The sequence below is a fragment of the Triticum aestivum genome, chromosome 5D (genome assembly GCF_018294505.1).
Source record: "Triticum aestivum cultivar Chinese Spring chromosome 5D, IWGSC CS RefSeq v2.1, whole genome shotgun sequence".
NCBI classification, from domain to species: Eukaryota; Viridiplantae; Streptophyta; class Magnoliopsida; order Poales; family Poaceae; genus Triticum; species Triticum aestivum.
The window spans coordinates 219,824,454-219,831,961 of NC_057808.1; positions in this window are offsets into that span (position 1 = coordinate 219,824,454).

Genomic DNA, 7,508 nt, shown 5'->3' on the forward strand with positions numbered 1-7,508 from the left:
TGGTAGACCTTTCTTGAATAATGTTAATGCTAAGATAGACTGCGAGAAAGATATTGTTACTGTCGGTTTAGGGGGTATGTCTCATGATTTTAATTTCTCTAAATTTCGTACACAATCCCATGATAAAGAATTGCCTAGTAAGGATGAAATTATTGGTCTTGCTTCTATTGCCGTGCCTCCTACTGATCCTTTAGAACAATATTTGCTAGATTATGAAAATGATATGTTTATGAATGAAAGAAGGGAAATAGATGAAATATTCTTTAATCAAGGGCCTATTTTGAAACACAATTTGGCTGTTGAAATCCTAGGGGATCCTCCTCCACCCAAGGGTGATCCCGTGTTCGAGCTTAAACCATTACGTGATACTTTGAAATATGCTGTTGAAAAGAAGATATATCCTGTTATTATTAGTGCTAACCTTTCAGAGCATGAAGAAAATAAATTATTGAAAACTCTAAAGAAGCACCGTGCTACTATTGGATATACTCTTGATGATATTAAGGGCATTAGTCCCACTCTATGTCAGCACAAAATTAATTTGGAGCCTGATGTTAAACCAGTTGTTGATCATCAACGACGGTTAAATCCCAAGATGAAGGAAGTGGTAAGAAATGAAATACTCAAGCTCTTGGAGGCAGGTATAATTTATCCTATTGCTGATAGTAGATGGGTAAGTCCCGTTCATTGTGTCCCTAAGAAGGGAGGTATTACTGTTGTTCCTAATGATAAGAATGAATTGATTCCACAAAGAATTGTTACAAGTTATAGAATGGTAATTGATTTTCGCAAATTCAATAAAGCTACTAGAAAAGATCATTACCCTCTACCTTTTTATTGATCAAATACTAGAAAGACTATCCAAACTTACACATTTTTGCTTTCTAGATGGTTATTCTGGTTTTTCTCAAATACCCGTGTCAAAAGATAATCAGGAAAAGACCACTTTGACTTGTCATTTCGGTACTTTCGCTTATAGACGTATGCCTTTTGGTTTATGTAATGCACCTGCTACCTTTCAAAGATGTATGACTGCTATATTCTCTGACTTTTGTAAAAGATTGTTGAGGTTTTCATGGATGATTTCTCTGTTTACGAAACTTCTTTAGATGATTGCTTAAGCAACCTTGATCGAGTTTTGCAGAGATGTGAAGAAACTAATCTTGTCTTGAATTGGGAGAAGTGCCACTTTATGGTTAATGAATGCATTGTCTTGGGGCATAAATTTTTTGAAAGAGGTATTGAAGTTGATAAAGCTAAAGTAGATGCTATTGAAAAGATGACGTGTCCTAAAGATATCAAAGGTATAAGAAGCTTCCTTGGTCATGCTGGTTTCTATAGGAGGTTTATGAAAGAATTCTCTAAAAATTCTAGGCCTCTCACTAATCTCTTGCAAAAAGATGTTCTTTTATTTTTATGATGATTGTGTAGAAGCATTTGAAATACTTAAGAAAGCCTTGATTTCTGCACCTATTGTTCAACCACCTGATTGGAATTTACCCTTCGAAATTATGTGTGATGGTAGTGATTATGCTGTTGGTTCTATTCTAGGACAAAGAGTTGATAAGAAACTGAATGTTATTCATTATGCCAGTAAAACTCCAGACAGTGCCCAGAGAAATTATGCTACTACTAAAAAAGAATTTTTAGCAGTTGTATTTGCTCGTGATAAGTTCAGATCTTATATCATTGATTCCGAAGTAACTGTTCACACTGATCATGCTCCTATTAAATATCTTATGGAAAAGAAAGATGCTAAGCCTAGACTTATTAGATGGGTTCTCTTGTTACAGTAATTTGATTTACATATTATTGATAGAAAGGGAGCTGAGAACCCCGTTGCAGACAACTTGTCTAGGTTAGAAAATGTTCTTGATGACCCACTACCTATTGATGATAGCTTTCCTGATGAATAATTAGTTGTCATAAATGCTTCTCGCAATGCTCCATGGTATGCTGATTATGCTAATTACATCGTTGCTAAATTTATACCACCTAGTTTCACATACCAGCAAAAGAAAAAGTTTTTCTATGATTTAAGACATTACTTTTGGGATGACCCACACCTTTATAAAGAAGGAGTAGATGGTGTTATTAGATGTTGTGTACCTGAGCATGAACAGGGACAGATCCTACGCAAGTGCCACTCCGAAGCTTACGGAGGACACCATGCTGGAGAAAGAACTACACACAAGGTATTGCAATCCGGTTTTTATTGGCCTACTCTCTTCAAGGATGCTTGTAAGTTTGTCTTGTCTTGTGATGAATGCTAGAGAATTGGTAATATTAGTAGACGTCAGGAAATGCCTATGAATTATTAACTTGTTATTGAACCATTTGATGTTTGGGGCTTTCATTATATGGGACCTTTTCCTTCCTCTAATGGGTATACACATATTTTAGTTGCTGTTGATTACGTTACTAAGTGGGTAGAATCTATTCCAACTAGTAGTGCTGACCATAACACTTCTATTAAGATGCTTAAACAAGTTATCTTTCCAAGGTTTGGAGTCCCTAGATATTTAATGACTGATGGTGGTTCACATTTTATTCATGGTGCTTTCCGTAAAATGCTTGCTAAATATGATGTCAACCATAGAATTGCATCATATCATCCTCATTCTAGTGGTCAAGTAGAATTGTGAAATAGAGATATTAAATTGATCTTGTAGAGGACTATTAATAGATCTAGAAATAATTGGTCTAAGAAACTTGATGATGCATTATGGGCTTATAGAACTGCTTATAAGAATCCTATGGTTATGTCTCCTTATAAAATGGTTTATGGAAAGGCTTGTCACTTACCTCTTGAACTAGAACATAAAGCTTATTGGGCTATTAAAGAGCTCAGTTATGACTTCAAACTTGTGAGTGAGAAGAGGTTATTTGATTAGCTCGCTTGATGAATGGAGAACCCAAGCCTATGAGAATGCCAAGCTGTTCAAAGAAAAGGTTAAAAGATGGCATGACAAGAGGATACAAAAGCGTGAGTTTAATGTAGGTGATCATGTTTTGCTATACAACTCTCGTTTAAGATATTTTGCAGGAAAACTTCTCTATAAATGGGAAGGTCCTTACATTATCGAGGAGGTCTATTGTTCCGGTGCCATCAAGATCAACAACGCTGAAGGTACGAATCCGAAGGTGGTAAACGGTCAAAGAATCAAACATTATATCTCAGGTACTCCCATAAATGTTGAGACCGATATTATTGACACCATAACACTGGAGGAGTACATAAGAGACACTTTCCAGGACGTTTCAGACTCCGAAAAGGAATATGTATGTGGTACGGTAAGTAAACCGACTCCAAAACATTTCCAATGATAATTTTTCTCTGTTTTGGAATATTTAAAAAATTAGGAAAATTAATAGTAGCCCGAAAGAGACACGAGGAGACCACAAGGGTGGAGGGCGTCCCCTACCCCCTGGGTGCGCCCCCCTGCCTTGTGGCCACCTCGTGTGCCCTCTGGACTCCGTTTTCTTGCATAATACTTCTTTTGGTCAGTAAACATTCATTATATAATCTCCCGAAGGTTTTGACCACCGTACCATGGCAATATATCATGTTTTTGTTTTGAGTTGTTTCTGCAGCAGATTTAGAGCCAGATGTCTTCGCAAGAGTCGGTCGGGGAGAGCCGTGTATCTTACCCGACACCTGGAACAAGAGCATACAGCAAAGCTGACCACTTCGGGCAATCAACGGAGGAAGAGATGGAGGCTAACTTGAAAAGGGTGGATGCCATGGAGGAGGGTCAAGAAGCTACCTCTCGTCTTCAAACTAGATTCATGCTGGAGGAACTTCAAAGCTCAGCGATACCAAATTTGGTCATTCCTCCCAATGCTAGATTTCTTTCTTACGAAAATATGAAAAAGGGTGTTGCTTTTTCTCCTGCAGCTATGAAAAATCCATGGGTGAATGGAGCTCTAGCCGTCACAGGTAAACTTCGCAAGGAACTAATGGATCTTAAGCAGCAAATTAATAAGCTCGAGGAAGAGAATCGCATCCTAAGGGGCATCATCGCCAAGAATATCACATCACCACCTCCGAAGAAAGAGACATAAATACATGGGTATGGGCACTCCCCTTGGAAACTGCCAAGCTTGGGGGAGGTGCCCTGGTATCGTATCACCATCACACCTTTACCTTTATCTTTTTCTTAGTTCGATCCTTTTGATTCTATCTTGATCTAGTAGAATAAAGTTTTGAGTATGATCTAGCTTTGAGTTTTGTTTTGATATCTATCTATGTAATCGAGTTCTTGAGTTATATATAATAAAGAGTAGTTTTTAGTTGAGGGCCTTTGCTTTCTTGCTATGATCTTGCAGGAATTAAATAAAATAAAAGAAATAAAAAGATCATATATTGACCTTATGGAAAGTAATGACTTCACATATAAAGAGTATGATGAATAAAAGTTGTTGAGAGTTGACAAACATATTTTTGGTCATTGTTGCAATTAATAGGAAGTAATAAAGAAAGAGAGGCTTCACATATAAATATACTATCTTGGACATCTTTTGTAATTCTGAGCACTCATTAAAATATGACATGCTAAAAGGTTGATGTTGGACAAGGAAGACAACATAATGGGTTATGTTTTCTTATTTCCGAATAGAAGTTATATTGTCATGGATCCTCCAACATGCTAAGCTTGCCTTTCCCTATCATGATAGCCAAATTATTTGCACCAAGTAGAGATACTACTTGTGCTTCCGAACATCCCTTAAACCAGTTTTGCCATGAGAATCCACCATACCTACCTATGGATTGAATAAGATTCTTCAAGTAAGTTGTCATTGGTGCAAGCAATAAAAATAGCTCTCTAAATATGTATGATCTATTAGTGTGAAGAAAATAATTTTTATACGAACTTGTGATATGGAAGAAATAAAAGTGACGGACTGCATAATAAATTTCTTTATCACAATCGGCAATATAAAGTGATGTTCTTTTGCATTAAGATTTTGTGCATCCAACCATAAAAGCCCATGACAACCTCTGCTTCCCTCTACGAAGGGCCTATCGTTTACTTTTATCTTCTACCCTTATACAAGAGTCATGGTGGTCATCACCTTTCCTTTTTACACTTTTTCCTTTGGCAAGCACTATGTGTTGGACAGATCCGGATATATATATCCACTCGGATGTAGGTTATCCTAAAGCATTATTGTTGACATTACCCTTGAGGTAAAAGGTTGGGAGGCAAAACTAAAATCCCCTATCTTTCTCTATGTCTGATTGAAGCTTTGAACCCATAAGTATCGCCTGAGTGTTAGCAATTGTGAAAGATTAAATGATAGTGTAGTATGTGGGCTTGCTGAAAAGCTCTTATATTGACTCTTTCCGATGTTATGATAAATTGCAATTGCTTCGATGACTGAGATCATAGTTTGTTAGTTTTCAATGAAGTTTCTGATTCATACTTTACCTTGTGAATGAATTGTTACTTTAGCATAAGAAACTATATGATAATATATGTTGTTGTTCTAAAGATGATCATGATGCCCTCATGTCCGTATTTTCTTTTATCGACACCTCTATCTCTAAACATGTGGACATATTTTTTGATTTCGGCTTTCGCTTGAGGACAAGCGAGGTCTAAGCTTGGGGAAGTTGATACGTCCATTTTGTATCATGCTTTTATATTGATATTTACTGCATTATGGGCTGTTATCACACATTATATCACAATACTTATGCCTTTTCTCTCTTATTTTATAAGGTTTACATGAAGAGGGAGAATGCCGACAGCTGGAATTCTGGACTAGAAAAGGAGCAAATATTATAGAACTATTCTGCACAACTGCAAAAGTCCTGAAACTTCACGGAGAATATTTTTGGGATATATAAAAAATATTGGGCAAAGAAAGCACCAGAGGGGGGCCACCTACCATCCACAAGGGTGGAGGGCGCGCCCTACCCCCTGGGCGCGCCCTCTGGTCTTGTGGGCCACCTGGCAGGCCCCCGATGCCCATCTTCTGCTATATGGTGTGTTTTGACCTAGAAAAAATCAGAAGGAAGCTTTCGGGACGAAGCGCCGCCGTCTCGAGGCGGAACTTGGGCAGAACCAATCTAGGGCTCCGGCGGATCTGTTCTGCCGGGGAAACTTCCCTCCGGGAGGGGGAAATCGAAGCCATCGTCATCACCAACGATCCTCTCATCAAGAGGGGGTCAATCTCCATCAACATCTTCACAAGCACCATCTCCTCTCAAACCCTAGTTCATCTCTTGTATCTGATCTTTGTCTCAAAACCTCAGATTGGTACTTGTGGGTTGCTAGTAGTGTTGATTACTCCTTGTACTTGATGCTATTGGTTTATTCGGTGGAAGATCATATGTTCAGATCCTTAATGATAATTAATACTCCTATGATTATGAACATGAATATGCTTTGTGAGTAGTTACGTTTGTTCCTGAGGACATGGGAGAAGTCTTGGTAATCATTTGAATTTGGTATTCGTTCGATATTTTGATGAGATGTATGTTGTCTTTCCTATAGTGGTGTTATGTGAACATAGACTACATGACACTTCACCATGATTTGGGCCTATGGGAAGGCATTGGGAAGTAATAAGTAGATGATGGGTTGCTAGAGTGACAGAAGCTTAAACCCTAGTTTATGCGTTGCTCCGTAAGGGGCTGATTTGGATCCATATGTTTCATGCTATGGTTAGATTTATCTTAATTCTTCTTTCGTAGTTGTGGATGCTTGCGAGAGGGGTAATCATAAGTGGGAGGCTTGTACAAGTAAGGGCAGCACCCAAGCACCGGTCCACCCACATATCAAATGATTAAATTAACGAACGCGAATCATATGAGCATGATGAAAACTAACTTGACAGTAATTCCCATGTGTCCTCGGGAGCGCTTTGCTTTATATGAGAGTTCGTCCAAGCTTGTCCTTTGCTACAAAAAGGATTGGGCCACCTTGCTGCACCTTGTTTACTTTTGTTACTTGTTACCCGTTACGAATTATCTCATCATACAACTATTTGTCACCGATAATTTCAGTGCTTGCAGAGAATACCTTGCTGAAAACCGCTTGTCATTTCCTTCTACTCCTTGTTGGGTTTGACACTCTTACTTATCGAAAGGACTACGATAGATCCCCTATACTCGTGGGTCATCAGCGTCATACTCTGCAGGACGTCATGCAACGTGGCTGATGAGAGGTTCCAACGAGAAAGGGCAGCACCCAATGCTAGTTGTTCCTCTTTCATCCTGATTGTTCGCCCACTACAAGACGTCATGATTAGGTCGCACTAAAACTGACACGAAGTTAATCTACTTATGCTTCCACTCCCATCATCCAATCCACAATCAAGGTTGAGATAGTGGAGATCTCCCAAACTCCACAGCCGTTTGACCTTTACCCATCATGCAACAACCAAACATGCCCAAGTAAAGGACGTGCATGATGCACCTCCAACACACCATGAGTCGGCAGCCGAGTCCCTTGTGTTGGGACACTATTTGGATGTTGTTAAGCTTCATACTAACGAAT